The sequence below is a fragment of the Mya arenaria genome, chromosome 10, assembly GCF_026914265.1.
Source record: "Mya arenaria isolate MELC-2E11 chromosome 10, ASM2691426v1".
Lineage (NCBI taxonomy): Eukaryota > Metazoa > Mollusca > Bivalvia > Myida > Myidae > Mya > Mya arenaria.
In genome coordinates this window covers 60,944,600-60,962,325 of record NC_069131.1, presented here as the reverse complement: position 1 = coordinate 60,962,325, position 17,726 = coordinate 60,944,600, and the positions used below count along the sequence as shown (strand labels likewise).

Here is a 17,726-nt window from a genome sequence, read left to right as displayed (position 1 = left end):
CATTTATGGATATAGGAGTAAAATTCCTTGTAGAGGAAATTGTGTGAAATGTTCTCAAGACACGGGTGCTGAATGTTTTGCCTGCAAACCTGGATTTTATGGCACATCAAGCTTTTGTGCTGAGTCTTGTGCAATTAGATGTATTAATGGCACGTGTGAGAATGACGGTAGTTGTACATGCATACAAAACTTTGAAGGTAACAAATGCGACACATGCGTTCAGGGGCAATATGGAGATAACTGTGAGCACACTTGTTCTATAGGCTGCATTGGCGAAACCTGCTATAGAAATGGTAGCTGTAGCTGTCTTCCAACCTTTAGTGGGCAAACCTGTGACACATGTGCATCTCATTATGAGGGAAGCGCATGTGATAGTTGCATACCTGGTAAATATGGCGACCGATGTCAGCATAATTGTGCAAGTCCGAATTGCCGCTGTTTACCTTCGCAGACATGTGTCTCATGCGTTTCTGGTTTCTATGGTACTGCCTGCAATACACCATGTTCTCCAGGTTGCTTTGATAACAAATGTTCTGATGATGGAAACTGTATTTGTAAGCCAAATTTCACTGGAAAAAAATGTGACGTTTGTGCAGCTAATTATGAAGGCTATTCTTGTAATATTTGCGTACAAGGGAAATATGGCAATTTTTGTCAAGATACATGCACTTATAACAATTGCCGTTGTCGTGAAAAGTTTGGCTGTGCTTCGTGTAAAGCTGGATTTTATGAAACAAGTACCTTTTGTAAAAAGGCATGCGGTAAGGGTTGTGTTAGTTCGACATGCGAGGACGATGGCAGTTGTTCTTGTTCACCGAATTTCATGGAACCGAATTGTGAAAATTGTATAAGTGATTATTTTGGACATATGCAAAAGAACATGCTTTAATCCTAACTGCAAGTGCACAGCCGAATATAACTGCGATGACTGTAAGGAAGGTTATTTTAACATTTCTTCAAACTGTGATCACCTGTGCTCGGATGGCTGCATGAATGTTTGTCAAAATGATGGATCTTGTAATTATAAACATAGTTTTAAAGGGACAAAATGTGACTATTGTGATGATGGTTTTTATGGACAAGACTGCTCAATGTCATGTATTCTATTTGATAATAATTGTCTTAAATGCAAACGGAATGACGAATACTGTATAAAATGCAAGAATGGATTTTTCTCAAGTAATGGAAAATGTATCGCATGTGGTATAAACTGTTTAGAAGGGAGTTGCGACCCCTCCAGTGGCCGTTGTGACTTGGGATGCAGGGGAGGATTTTGGTCTGACAAATGCGATGCATGATGCAATCTCAACTGTTCTACATGTGACCAGTTATGGAGTGTGTGTTTGCACTGCACTACCGACGTTGTTTACGGACCTTTCTGTAATACGTCGTGTAACTCTTCCTGTGTCCAGTCACGGTGTCATCAGAAAACTGGTACATGCACACACGGATGCACTTACAATCGGCATGGTACTTATTGTGGAAAGGAATGTTCGGACAATTGTGAACAGAATGACGGTGAATCACCATGCAATGGTAGCGGTGTTTGCACAAATGGCTGTGTCAGTGGATATATAGGAACTTCTTGTAATATAGGTATGAATTGTTCATTCGAAATTTACGCCTTAAAAGCCAGGGATTTTAATGCATTCTTAGAAAATTATTTGTTTAAAATAAGAAAAACAATGATATTAATGGCGTGTTTTTTTAACTCAGTTTTAAAGCTATGATACAACTTAGAAAAGAAAAAACAACAACACTGTACAATAAGAAATGTTGTTACGTGTTTTTATTCAAATGGGTATTGAACATTTATTTTTGATTAATTAACTTAATTACATTAACATAACATTATTATAGTCCTGTTCAATAACTGTTGTTATCTCCCTTGAAACATTACCTCCCCTGAACGCTCTTCCGTGTGGAGAACAAATCTTGACTTCCGGTGGAGAGCAAAGTAAACTTGTGCGAAAATGAGCGAATCTACACCAAAATCGACAGTTAAAAAGCGACATTATTGTTGCATTTGCAGTAAATACAGGGGGAAAGTTGTGAATGAACTTTGTGTAACGTTGCACAGATCCCAACGGACGATAAGCTCAGAAAACTCTGGATTAAACGTCTGAAAGCTGTCAGTCCAAACATTGTGTCAAGTTTGAAAAACGATCGCCTTTGTTCTGTTCACTTCGCCAACGGCAAATACACAAAGACAAAACCCCGTTCCGTGTGTGTTTATCATAAACAACAAGGAAAAGATATTTAAATTATCAAAGGTAAGTCGAGTTTGTCGTTGTGAAACTAGTTTCATCTTGTTTATCATTCTTTGTGAATCACTAGCTACTTATTTTAAATACATAGAACACATCATGAACATGTGTATCTAAACTTTATATGAATGTATTTCACTGTTTACCAACACTATTGGAAATTGTCAAACAAAAGATTTGGTTCTGTTATGTTACATGTTTATAGTTTGCTAAAACAAGGGGGATTTTTTAACTGTTTTATTATCTGTATAATCAGTTAACGTACAATATATTGTTCTGGATCTGGATGGTACGTTACAGGGCCTTTCAGCATATAAGCAACGTAGCATCATGAATATCATATCAAGGATTTTTGTTCGTTTCTGTGAAATATCGAAAATAATACTCACAAAATAGAACCATAAGAAATACTAAGAATCCTGTTTATTTATGTATTTTCAGGTGGAAAGTTCAGAACAGGCATACAAATGTAATGACGAAGACCAAGAGGCGGAGAATGAAGAGTATGATGGGCCAGACTGTACGTTAACTACAAGCAGTGTATCCGAGTATGCTTCAAACAAGTTCCATGACTATGCTGGCTAGATTGAATTTACTGTTCAGAAAACGCTAATTAAAGACACACAAGCTGACAAAGTAGGAGTGTCCTTTTCCACTCAGACGGAAGGGACTAGTTCAGTTTCAGTTACTAAGTGTAGTGTTTCAACACAAACAAACTTTGAAACTCCATTATGTAAATGTATGTCAAAAACAACTTCTGAAGTTGGAGTACAAGTTAACAAACCTGACCTGACTGTGGAAGACATTAAAAGTAATGAGATGTGTATGTTTTACACAGGTCTACCTAATGTGGAAATTTTTCATTTACTTTTTGATGAAATGGATGATGTAGAGAGTCACACAAATAGAAGCGGAAATGGAGAAAACAAGGGCCGGCCAAGAGCGCTACGACTTATTGATGTTTTTTTTTTAGTTTTGATGCGTTTAAGATAAGGGCTTCTTCTTGAGGACTTAGCAAGGAGATTCCATGTGTCGAAATCAACATGTTCAAACATAACAAACCAGTGGATTTCATACATGAGTGTGAAACTGTCAACATTAGTTGCTTGGCCATCCAGAAAGACATTAAAAGTTACAATGCCACAGAAGTTCAAACGGAAATACCCGAACTGCCGCATAATCATTGACTGCACTGAGTTCTACACAGAAACACCACAATCACTTGCTAACAAATCAATGATGTACTCACACTACAAGTCACATATGACTTGGAAGGCACTTTTAGGAATAAGTCCATCTGGAATTATAACTTTCGTTTCGGACCTATGGAGTGGAAGCATTAGCGATAAACAGTTGACAATTAAGTCAGGACTCCTTGATTTATGTGAAACTGGTGATGGGATAATGGCTGATAAGGGTTTTCTAATATCGGATTTGACAACACCACGCGGCATGCATCTGATTATTCCACCCTTGAAATGACAAAAGTTTAACCGCCGAAAATTTGAAGAAACAAGGAGAATCGCAAACTTGCGAATTGACGTAGAACGTGTTATGGAAAGAGTGAAAACTTCAGGATTTTGCAAGGTGTAATGCCTATAACATTGTCTAAGCAAGCATCAAAAATCCTGAAAATTTGTGTTGCTCTGTCAAATTTGTTGCCACCATTGGTACATGATGATGAAGATTGAATATGATCATTGTTAAAAGACAGTACTGGGGAATATACTTTTATTAACATTGCTTCAGGCTTCTTTCTTGATATATTCTTAAACTTGTTTAATAAAAGTTTACATTTTATGACATGAAAGATCATATACATACTATTTAAAGCTGCGCTCTCACAGATTTACCATTTTTACAACTTTCTTGCCAATTGATGTTGCCTAGTTAAGAGCACAATTGCATGTTGTTTGCTTTGGTTTAATCACCAATATAATTGTAACTTTACTTCTGAAAATAAACTGTTACACACTTAATGTACTTTTTTATGAGTTGTTGTTAAGTCTCCTTTGAGCTGGAATTGGCATTGCAGAGTTTAGTGCTCCGGCTTGATTAAACTGATTGAATCTAACCTCCACCGACTTACACTCTTTATTCATTAAGACAAAACAACCACTCTCGTTAAAGACTTTATCATAGCATTTGTCATTCCAGTTAAATGAAGTTATGTAATACCAGTTAAAAATCAAAGAACTGATTCAACACTCTAAAAACCATAGCCGGCAAGTGACATCTGTACATTTAGATTTATTTGGTTACCCACTTGACTCTTGACTCTCTATTCGTCAAACACTGTTTTTCAATAAAAGAAGAAAAAAAAAACTAATTATTTTCATTCCAAGCATTTTATTCAATTCAAGTATTGTTGTCAATGAAAAAGAGCAGTTCATGACGATACATTTATTAAGATCATAAAAACATAGGTATAAATCAAAGAACAAATCAACGTCACAAAAATGTTCATGTGATATATAGTATCGGTGGCCGTGTGGACTAGCTGGTTGTTTTCAATTTTTTTCTATACTTGAGAAGTGTGGGTCTGAATCCAAACCCCACAAAATCAAAATACTTTTTATGCTATAAACTGTATTTTTGTGCAATTTATATATCATAGAGTAAACTAATGATCAATAAGTGCTTTCAGTTGCTTTACTGGGAAAACTGTTTTTGTTCAAACCATATGCGAGTCATTTTAAGTCTGAGTTTTAGACTCGCACTAAAAAAACTGAATCTTTAAAGCTGCACTCTCACAGATTGAACATTTGGAGAACATTTTTATTTTTTTGTCTTGGAACAAGAAATTTTTTGCGTACATATCTACAAACAGATATTTACGCTAAAATTTGCTAATTCCAAGACAAGAAAAAGAAAAAAAAGGGAAAAATGGTGAATCTGTGAGAGTACAGCTTTAAATTTTTCAAATAATGTATACAAAAATTAAATTAAAAGCAACTGTGTGCTTGCTTGACGAACAGAATATGTGTTACTGATACAGCAATTTGTATCATCTTTGCTCTGACATGTATAACAACATTTGAACAACAAGATTAAAATGTTGCATTTCTGAGTCCGAGTCTCAATGTTACACTTGAGCCATTTACGAATATGGACGCAGGGCTCCATAACCAGTGCAATCCTTGGTTTCAGTTCCAGTAACTGACAGCTTTCCCAGACCAAACGGGTATTTTATGTACGATATAAAAAAAAAATGTTAGAATAACAATAATATTAACACTTATTTACTTTAAGTTATAAACAGTACTAATTAGGTATCATATATTTGCATAGCAATCAAGGTCTATAGTTAACTTAAGCGCATGCAAACAAACTATTAAATGTAACAACAACATGCGAGCACCAATTCTGTTTTAACAAACTCTTTCTTTGTCTATTTACAAATAATGAACAAGAACTGTTTGATTTTTCTATTTACACTTTAAACACATTAAGTTTCTTTACATTAGTTCTTTACCCCGTTTGACACGCTCTGTGAACAATTCTGGTATAACAGCCTTTACATAAAAACTGTTCAGTTTACCTAACATGTCAACCCAAAAATCATTATCAAAAGGTATTCTCTCCACACTATGACCCTTCAAAGTCCACACAAAAAAATCACACCATTTTCTTTCTGTTAAGGCCTTTTGACCTTGAACTTGGAAATAGTAGCTGTGTTTTTTTTCAAGGTTACTTCGCCAATCACTATTGAACAACAAAATATTTTGTCTACACAGGCCTCTTCTGGTGAACAGTTTGTAAATTTATATGGGCATTTTATCTCGAAGACCCCCTTGGTGTGAGCACATTTCTTACAACAGTCTACTATTCCATCTGGGCTTGATCCCAAGTGTGGTAGACTTGGCTTTACCACAAGGCCAGATGAAAAGAGTTTCAGCCCGGGGTGAGTTATTTGAATACGCATTTGGTACACACGCTTGACAGCTGGTTCATGACTTCTGCCCCATCTAGTAGCTGCAGTATCAAATTCGTCATTGTACCCCATAATGGATCGCAACAAGATATCAGGTTTTGTTTCAGGTTTTTTCTTACAAATAGTTCCAAAACTGGAACTTGTTAACCTGCCAGCCCTTGCAATGGTAACTTTTATGTTGTCCTTTTGTTGAGTTTTCAATAAGAAAACAGTCATCCTGCTTACAGTTCAATGATTTAAAATATGTTACGAAATTATTTTCACACATTGAACTTTTTAAGTCAACACTGTCTTTGTAAAAGAAATCCACAGAATGAAGTTTGTGAAGCACTGGTATTGGCTCTTCTTGTGCACCAAGTTCAGAATCACTCAACAAAAAAGCAGCATGTGGAGCACATTTTTTAAGTTTTTTCCCCAAATGCTAATGAATTCAGAGGTTTAACATTGTGCAGGTTGTCAACTTTACATTTAGTAGATGGGCTAACTTTCTGTAAAGTGTCATTTTCAAATTTCAGCTTTTTGAATACAAGATGCTGAGACCTTTGAGGGCTTATTTTTCTTTTCCTCGGCTGGTTCCATTTACATTTTGTTGAAGTTGGTGCATTCAAACCATCCTTCTGTTTGGAACCGATATCAACAAGGGCGTACAGCAACGCAGCAACATGGTTGCAGGATTCCCCCTCCCTGAAACATGAAATGAAAAGTTGTACGAGTATGATAACAAATTCTGCATTATTCATTGTAATTTAAAATTACTCAGAAACCTGTAATCTGACAAAACAGTGAACGGACGCACAACAGGGAGCTAGGAACACTTTTGGATAACGATGATTTAAATAAATTCATTGACCAACACCTCCTTCAAACAACTAGGCACGTAGCTACTGCTACTTTGGGATAACGCTGATTGAAATGAGTTCATTGAACGACACCCCCTTGCCCCCCTTCGGTTTGCATTTAAAATTCAGGGTATTTTCAAACAACCTGGCACGTAGCTAGGGCTATTTTGGAATGACGCAGATCCAAGTTATTTTTTGATGGACTCCCCCTAGCCCTTTCGTTTTGTATTTTAAGTTCAGGCTTTTTTTATTACAAAAACTTTGACCAGTCGAAATGTCATTGCACAGCTGCGTACAGTCAGCTATGCCCCTGTCAATTTTTTTTTATAATCACTGGCAATTTTGGTGCATCTTAAGCTTTTATTAGACCATCAACATTATTGCCTGATGGGATATCATTATAATGATGCATAATAAAATAACGAGTATGTCAACACCCTGCATCAAAAGGAGACGTTATTATCTAAAAGTGCATGTATACATCTTATTCTAAATGTGAATAGTAAATTTACCCAGCAGCACAGTTGCATCCAGCAGCATGAACCTTTCCCGATACTTTAGACAGACCGGCCCATGGTTCATAATCCTTTTTTTAACATTAGACCCTGGAAAGGACGGAATGACCTTTTCTCTTACGTAGCAGTGGGAACATTTATGTGATATCTGATTGTATTTCACACTATGGACATGTCCATCTTCGTAGAACACTTTGGCTTTTAATTGTTTTCTTGCATTCATGTTCTGATTGTCAAACGGTTTAACACAAGGTAATTGTATAAATCCTGCGTCCTGAAGAAGGGAATTTTTAACACATCGTCCTCCCAACAACCTTTTAAACTCTCTGGCTTTGGCAACTTTTCACCTAACGGCGTGGTAAATAATTCCTCCTGTCGTTCAACTGTGTTGTTATTGTCCTGAATATTAATCTCTTTCAATGTCCGTTTTCCGATTTGTACAAGGCCTCGGGGACGTTTTATTAACTCCGGTCTATTTCCTGACACATGTGCTCCTCTATCTCGTAAATATATCTTAAGTTCACGCACTGATAATTTGTCAAATTGACACGGGTCACCGACCTCTTTATTCGACGTCATTATCCTGTCAATTGTTACTCACCGGAAGTTGAGGTCAACTACGAACGATAATTTGCTAAGGGAGGTAACAACGGTTATTGAACAGGACTATAGACAAAGTATGTTCTCATTTTTCTAAAAAATAGAATGGTTTGCTTATTTGCAGTTAAACATTGGCTATATTTCATAATTTATCAAAAACATATCTGATATATATATATTCTGCTCCGGGTAACAACTCCACCTTTTGCCCGAGGGTTTGATTCTTCAACCCAGACCGCAACTGCGTGAAAGCGTATTTGACGATTATATATTTCCACTTTGTATTCAAAGTTTTACATTACTAGTTACTTAATTGGGCTTTCTTGAAATGAAATGGTATTATTTTCATAAGCAATACAGTTAAAATAATTAAGATGCTCGTTGTTATGGCAGGATGATTTATCTGAAACGGAGTACAATTTTCAGGCACGGCTAAATACACCTATTCATATCCCATATGCACTCAAAATATATAATGTTGTAGTAAAATTGTAGCTGTCGGAAAAAGATTAAATTGAATTCAGTCTGGCGTAAAAAAAGTGTTTTATAGCTAATTGTGTATAAAGAATAAAATAATTATTATGTCCCTGCCATAATATAGTATACACCAATTGACTATTATGTTCTACATTTTGATGCCAAAACTGTTATTTAAGAGAGACGTATTAACACTGCTTCTTCCACAAATATTGCAACGGCAGCTTTAGTGGGAGTGTTTGCTACTTTGGTCATGTGTACGGCTGCTGGTTGTTACTTGTGGAACAGACGAAGATCTAAACCAATAGGTATCTTATATCGTATTGGTTTTATAACATGTATATGCATAATTATTTTGTAAACATATTATAACTTTTAGATTCTAAGTAAAATATATATCAGTGGTATTTCTCACAAGAAAGACCGTTTTCTGGAACCTGTCTTAAGTATTCACAAACATAACAAAATGTATATATTTCAATTTAAGTCTGTTTGATCAGCTACATTTGGTTTTCAGAACAGAATTCGGAAATACAGTTAGATCAGGCTGAAAACGAAAGGGCATATGAACAGCTCCGAATACAGGCAAGTGAACCAACATACAGGAATGTTGACGACAATTATACTGTGCTTTCAATGTAGAAGTTCAACAAACTGATATTTCTCATTTGATACTGAAAATAGGACATAGTCCGCTTAATTCTGACATATTTTGCTACTTTGTATACAACTACAATCTCAGTTTTAAAATGTATCGTGTGTAGATTATTACAGAAAATATTTGTTCGTCTTATGTTTTGTGAGATTTATGCATGATATACAACCTCTAGTATGTTTTATGCGGAATACCGACTGACCGACAATACCAGCAGTACTCATTCTGACAGAAAGGAACATAAACTGTGGAATGAATTAAACCATATACTACGGCATAAACAGGGGGCTATGTCGCAACCATCAGAGTTGGTAAGTTGTGTGATTTTGAATGCAACTGTAAAGGTATTCAGTGCAATTGCACACTGCATTCTAATTATCGATACAATATTTATATGCACAACTACAGAAACAAGCCCAGAAGTCGACATTTTAAACATAAACTGCGTTTAATGGCACAGAGTCAACGCCAAAAACATAGAACACAAACACAATCAATAACAAACTTGTCTTAATTGCCGGATTAGCTTTAGCTGACTTTATACTTTTTATTCAAAAATGTTCCTCTCTTCAGAGTAACCCAGCTCGAAACCATGTTTAAAATCATTTCCTTAACTTGCGCGTGCACTATAATTGGGTATTGCAACAGAAAATTTGATAAGTTCACGACATTAATTAGCGAGTGGCCATGAATCTTTAATGTTTTAATATATTTTATATGTATATATATCATAAGTTCAGATAACGTGGTCTGCCTGATTGGGGTAAGCGGGATTACTGACTTAAGGAAGAGCGGAAGTAACCCGGTTGAAAACGCGCAGCGCGCGGTATGATGCGCCATGGGGCTGTGCTGGGTCACTGTTGTTACTATACTCTTTCATTTGAAACACAGTACATAGAAGGGTGATGATTGTTACATATTAGGCAAGAGTATTGAAATTTGCTGTGTTGTGTTGCGTTGCATTTGATTATAATAAAACAATTTGGTAGAACTGTGTTTCGCTACCTTATTCACAACAGCGAATGACGGGCCCATGGCCGAAAACATAGCTCATTATCATTTTTTGCAAATGATATTCTCGATGTGTCAATTGCAAAGTGCATTCTAAATTGCTGGTCATATTCACGCCAGCCAAGTCAAGCATATTTTCTAGCTGTCACCTTATATCTCGCCCGTATTTCAACAACTATCGTGAACTATTGGGGTGAACTGTTAAGAATAAAGAGATATAAATAAAGAAAGGTGTCGGTCCATTTTTCAATGGTTGATATATTAAAGACGTATTTGGTTTAGCTCTAAGCGCAGTCTCGCTATTGGTAGTTTTTTTTACATCATCTTGACCGCTTTAGGGTTTTCTACGTCGAATAATTGACTTAAATCGATAAAGTTACCAGAAATAATCTGAGATTCATTGAAGCCAACATTGAGTCTCCAAATGGCTATGTATACTGGGCGACATATACATGGTTGCATCCTGCTCTAAGGTTAAATGATCAATTGGGATTATACCTTGCTCACAATGTGCCTGATTCACCAAGATTGTGGTAAAGGGTGGGATCTAGCTATGGCCGACCTGCACATCCGAATTGTCGTAGGTAAAGAGTCGCTATATGATGTGGCTCTAAATGTCGCGACGCTTGTCGGTGCTCCTGAAGGTTGAGCTACGCGGCGGGCAGGGGTTTTTTGGTCTTTACCTGGGCGCACGTGAACTTTATCCATGTTAACGGCGTGGCCGTCTCGAATCATGCGTGTTCCGCTGTCCGCAGACCATGTATGATGTCGCGTTTGGCAACAAAGCAATAAGTAACGAGGAATCGACTGTATGATTAATCATTGGCGAGTAAATTAATATTAATCCACAGCTTGTCCGCTTACACTTCTTATATATATATATATATATATATTGTTTTATAGCCAAATCAACTACCATTGTTTAGCAATAATACTACTCCCATATTAAATATAGGTCCATTGAGCCGAAAAGGCGCGTGTTAAGGTCAAGTATTGTAGAAAAAAACGATTGACCAAACGCGTCTTCTCAGCTTAGATTATTATGCGGAAGCTTACATAACCATTCTGTTTGAGATATAAAGCTCTACAAAAACAAAGCAGGTTTAAGTTAGGTTTTATACCAATGACCACGTGCGCTCTGTCAAGCGAGAATCAAATTGACTTATATTAAATTGAAAAGAAAATGAGCAATACATGCGAGTTGAATCTACGTTGACTAATTAATAGCAACTAATATATGTCTCATTTTATCGACATGCGTAACCGGAGTAACTTTGTATTTTAATATGAAAAGAGAAATGAATTTGTAACCGAATACTGTAACCAGATATTTTGATTGACTTTATATTTATTATATTATATTTTTATGAGAGAAAAAAACTAACTGTGTGTATAACAACAGTCCCAGCAAAAACAAAATTTTAGGAAAGAGTCCTGCAACAAAACATCTTAGACAACAGTCCTTGCAATAAAAATAACTTAGACAAGAGTCCTTGAAACAGTAATGACATAGAAAACATTCCCTGCAATAACAATAACAGAAACTTAGACAACAGTCCTTGCAAAAAATAACTCAGACAAGAGTCCCTGCAATAACAATAATTTAGACAACAGTCCCTGCAATAACAATAACTAAGACAACCGTCCCCGCAATAACAATAATTAGGACAACAGTCCCCGCAATAACAATAATAAGGACAAAAGGCCCTGCAATAACAATAATTTAGACAACGGTCCCTGCAATAACAATAACTTAGACAAGAGTCCCTGCAACAACAATAACTAAGACAACAGTCCCCGAAATAACAATAATTAGGACAACAGGCCCTGCAATAACAATAATTTAGACAACAGTCCCTGCAATAACAATAAATTAGACAACAGTCCCTGCAACAACAATAACTAAGACAACAGTCCCCGCAATAACAATAATTAGGACAACAGGCCCTGCAATAACAATAACTTAGACAACGGTCCCCGCAATAACAATAATTAGGACAAGAGTCCCTGCAATAACAATAACTTAGACAACGGTCACTGAATAAATTAAACATCAACAACAGCCCTTGCAACTTTTATTAAACAGAAATCAGTTCCTGCAACATTCATTACTTAGACAACATTCCCTGCAACAACAATTACCTAGATAACAACCCCTGCAATAACAATAATTAACCAACAGTCCCTGCAACAACAATAACTTCGGTGGAATCCCATGCAACAACACTAACAAAGAAAACAGTCCCTGCAACAACAATTAATAAAATAACAACCCCTGCAAAAACAATAACTAAACAAACAGTCCCTGCAACAACAATAACTTATACAAAAGTCCCTGCAAAAGCAATGAATTAGACAGCAGTCCCTGCAACAACAATAACTTAGACAACAGTCCCTGCATTAACAATAATTTAGACAAACAGCACTTGCAATGCCAATAACATAGACTACAGCACACGCAACAATAATAAGTTAGACAACAGTCCCTGCAATAACAATAACTTAGACAACAGCCACTACTATAACAATAGTTTAGAAAACTGTCCCTGCAATAATAAAAACTAAAACAACATCCCCGCAATACACTTACTTTGACAACGATCACTGCAATAATTAAAACATCAACAACAGCCCTTGCAGTCCCTGCATAAACACAATAAACAGGTGTTTGTTTTTTGTATAACTGCAATGATTAAATACATTTTCAATTTGAAGTTATCTGATTTATTAAGTATATTTTATTACTGTATACTAGGTACACATCATTATCTAATTAACAGCGCAAAAAATAACATATTTGAATCGATAGCGAACACTCATCAATCTTGAAAACGCTTTTTAAGTCGTTGTATCATGTTTCACTGCCCTATTGAGTGCAATGTAATCTTGCCAAATTGTTTTTGGTAAACAAGACTAGCAATGGAAATATTTCCTTCCTGTTTAAAGGATTTAAATGTTAAAAGATTATCGTGACAGTGGCTTGTCATGATTCAGACTGAGGTGTGTGCATCTTCATTTGGACTTATCATCATATTAATGACATTACATTTATAGCGAAGATACATTGTACAAGAAAACAAATATCCATTGAATGATTTGTTTACAGGGTTTTTTTTATATCGGTGCCCAAACTAGTTTAACCTTTAAACGATGTACTGTCTCAGTATACATACGCATTGATGCTTTAACTGGAACATTGATAACAAGTGGATATTAGTAAGGTAAGAACACTTCAATATAATCAACTAATTGCATAGATCTTACAAGTGTTAACGTTCTTCAAATTAATCAAACGAGCTCATTATCAATCAGAAGTGTTGGTAAAGAATCAATGTATTGCATTAATCATAATTAAATCCGCTAGATTATTGGAAATCACACGTCGTGGATATTGAGCTTTGTTAATCAAAAGATAATTATCAGTAAATTCAATAAAGTAACGAGGTGAAAAACATTGAGATCTTACACTGCAGCAAACCATGTTGTTTTTTCCTTTTAATTATATGCCTTAAACATATTTTGATTTCAAATGGCAGTTAATATTTAGTTTTTCAAAATAGCGCTCCAAATTGTATGCGAACGTTAAATAATTTCGGATATGACTTCGTATCTTTTTTTGTCCTAGCCCTATGCGTTGCGACGTGGCCCATCTTGTTTTTTTCCAGCATCTTATTAGTCTAATAACATTAATGTTAAGGTACCTTTGGTTGGGCATGATACTACGTTTCGTCAAATTCTTTACACAAAATTTCAGTTATATCCCATTTTGTGAACAATCGCATTATTAAAAAAAGTTGAAATATTGCTAGTTAAGCAAGTTATATTTTTTCACAAAAGCTTGAATATACACTCTCAACATTTCATAATTACAATGAACCCACATCTCACATTGCAGCCGAACAGTTTTACAGTCTCCTTTCTTTGAAGATCAGCGACTATGTTATGAAATATATAGATATAAACAAGGTTAGGGTATTAAATATAGGATATTCATAAAATTGAACAACTTCGATTTGGTTTCCGTTAAAGTACCAACTGCTCTATGTGACACTCAACGCCTGACTACCATAATCTAAGTCTTAATACATCTAGATCTTAGTGCTACCTTGGAAACCGAGATTGTGCCTCTAACTAAACGACTATGCTACCTTTCGTTGCATAAACTAATAACATATAGAATAGAAAGGGCAACGACGATAGCATGATACCGAATAGAACCAATGAATAGTTTTTCAACATTATGATATCATCTCGTTTAATGATATAAACAGTATTTGAGTTTAACTTGATTGAATACAGCAGGTTTCATAGCATCATTCACTCTACAGCGCATAAACATCTCATTAAGATTGAAAACGGATACGTACATTCATAAACCTGAGATACGAGGACGCTATTTTGAAAATGTTTAAATTGTTGTATCATGTTTCAACGATCTATTCTGTCCAGTGCAAGCGACATACCCGTCTGTGTTAATAGTGTTAATAGTGTTAAGTGGGCAAACAAACTATGGTTGCAATATTTTCTTCCTGTTTGAGAAACATGATGAATATGACAGTCGGGGATGTAGATCCTTACGGTTTCGGCACGCGCGACTAATTCTTAAGTTTGAAATTTATGCCTCAAGCATCAAAATAATGTATAGCCTCTTGTTTCGGATGATATCAGTACATCTTTAATCATAGTAAGTCTAATCTTTTACATTTCATTTTATCTAATTAATTTAGTTAAGATGTGGAAAAATTATGCATTTTATTTTTGATTATGACTGCAAATGTACAGGCTTTCACCTTCTACTACGAATTTCTAACACATGTTTGTGTCGTATATTGCGCATTTGGTTAATGTGCTATTATATACAAAGTCTTAGTTTTGAGGTACTTAGTTTGTCCCTATACTGTTGTCTACTGGGGCAGTCTTTGCATTTCGAGCCTTGCCTTCTTCGTGTACTTCAATACCCTGGCGTGTTCCTGTTCTTCTATACAGTGTATATCCCTTTGTTTCGATACTTAGATTGACCCTGCACTTTGTAACGGTGCCGGTAATTGTACTTCGACATTTATCCTGTCCCTGTACTTCCTTATTGGGTCTGTTTCAGTTATTCAATACTGAGCTTCTTCATTTCTCTGCTTGTAACTGTAATTCGTCGTTGGGTCTGTCCACGCACTACGGTCGTTGGCTTTTCGCTGTACTTCTATTTTGAGACTGTCCCTGTTTAAAATACCAGACTTCTCCCTGTACTTTGATACTGAGATTTTCCATGTACATCGATTCAGGGCCTGTCCCTGTACTTCGACCCTGGGCTTGTCGCTTTTCCTCGAAACCTAGCTTGTCCCTGTACTAAAATGCTTGGCTTTTCTCTGCACTTCAAAGATGAGACTGTCCTTGTACTTTGGTACTGATAGATTCCATGTACATCGATTAAGGGCCTGTCCCTGTACATCGACCCTGGGCTTGTCGCTTTACTTCGATTCTGAACTTGTCCCTGTACTAAAATGCTTGGCCTACCCCTGCACTTCGAAGATGTGACTGTTCCTGTACGTTGATACTTGGCTTTTCGCTTTACTTAATTACTGAGCTTTTTCGGTAAGTCCATACAGATATTGGAATGTTCCTGTACCCCGATACTTGGCGTGTCCCTCTACTTCGACACATAACATCCCCTGTAATAAAAATCTCTGCTCATGCGTGTACTTCAAAACGATGCTGGTTACAGTACTTCTATTGTTTGGCTGTTCCTTAATTTCGATACTCCATATACTTTTTTCAGCTCTTTAACCGAGATAACTTTACCAAGAACTTTTACCTAAAATTGCAGTTACATCATCATGAAGTGGTAAGGGGTACGATGTTAACTTTTATATTCTGTCCATTTGTCTGAAAACCAGCACAAAAGCGTTTTATCAACAATACATTCTTAAAACTTTATGGACTTTGCGATTGTATTATTATGTTTGCCGATAGCATTTAAGGGGGATGGTTACCAGTCGGTATCTTCATTGTAATAGTATCAGAGTGGTCCCTAGCAAAAAAGCGTCTGGTATTGCTTAATCAGTCGTATGTGTGGAGCCTTAACTCTTCAAATATCAGTTAAAATGTTATGTATTTAGCTGACAGTTGCAATTACGTCACTTGAATTTCTGTATTCAAAATAAGTGTTATAAGAAACATTGGTTCCTTTGAGAAAGCGTGATACAAATTCATGAACATATTTTCCAAATCCATGATCAGAGATTTTAAACTTGAAAATAAGAAAAATAAATGACCAGGCAATAGCACTAAAGTAATAATCAAACATATATATTTCAGAAAAATAATCACATAACGAATTTCAATAAGACAAATACAAAACATATAAATTCAGTAAAATAATAACCACAAAAATAAATTTCAGTAGAATAATTACAGTATATTTAGAATTTGGTGAACTATTTACATCGAACAAAGACCAAACATTCTTAAACAAGATCACCAGATGTGCTCATATTTTTAACCAGCTATTCAGTAGTTATATATTTAAATAACTAATTATGTTCTTTGTTGAAATAGTTGTAATCATATTTATCTAAAACATAAAACCCGCTTCACTCGAAATTATTCAATATATTTCGAAGTAATTGAATAGAAAATAAATAGTCGAGAAACTTACCGAAATCCAAAACCTCATGCCAACGATAACGGGATTTCTGATAAAATACAGTATTCAACTTATTTGGAGACGTTGTTTATTGTCTGAAAAATATAATTGCAAAATAAAAGCAGATTCGACAAGAAATAAAGAGCATATGTCTGTTTTTCTGCGAAAATCAAAGCAGTGATTATCGGAAACTGTTATCCCCTACCTTCGTCATTTCCGATAAGGGACGCAACTCTTCTGCGCCAATTTATCGATTAAATGAAATGGTGTAAAAATAACATCCTGACCGGAAACATCGCGCGATTTCCGCTTTCGTGGGCGATAGAAATAAAGTTAAATGTAAACAATAAAAGCTTGATACGAGCTATAATGTGGCGATAATACAATATTTTACAGGTTTAAAAGAAAAAAAAACGCAACAATCATTTTGTCCCACACGATGTCACAGCTGAGTTGCCCCGTTCAAAAAAGCAGTATTCCACAGGACGTCACGATGTGTGTATATAAAGCAATTGAAAGTCACATAGCTATTTTTAAACGTATTGGGATCTACTTGGTAGACTTACTCACAAGATTTCGAATAGAAAAAAAAAACGCAAAAACTGCAAAAGAAAAATGTATATCAATACCAATTATAACTTGTCTCTAGCATGTTTTCTGTGAAAGAGTTTCTTACAAGTTTTAGAGGGTTGCCATGGAATGATCACCGATACTTTTAAGATAAGTATCGGTCTTATAAGCTGTGGTGCATGTGGATTATTCTAGACGCTTTTGTTCTAAGAATACGACAT

General features: G+C 35.7%; 1 pseudogene; it reads right to left on the bottom strand.

Annotated features, from left to right (window-relative positions):
- Positions 1–6,602: 6,602 nt before the first annotated feature.
- Positions 6,603–7,778, bottom strand: LOC128204883 (uncharacterized; annotated as a pseudogene).
- Positions 7,779–17,726: the final 9,948 nt, after the last annotated feature.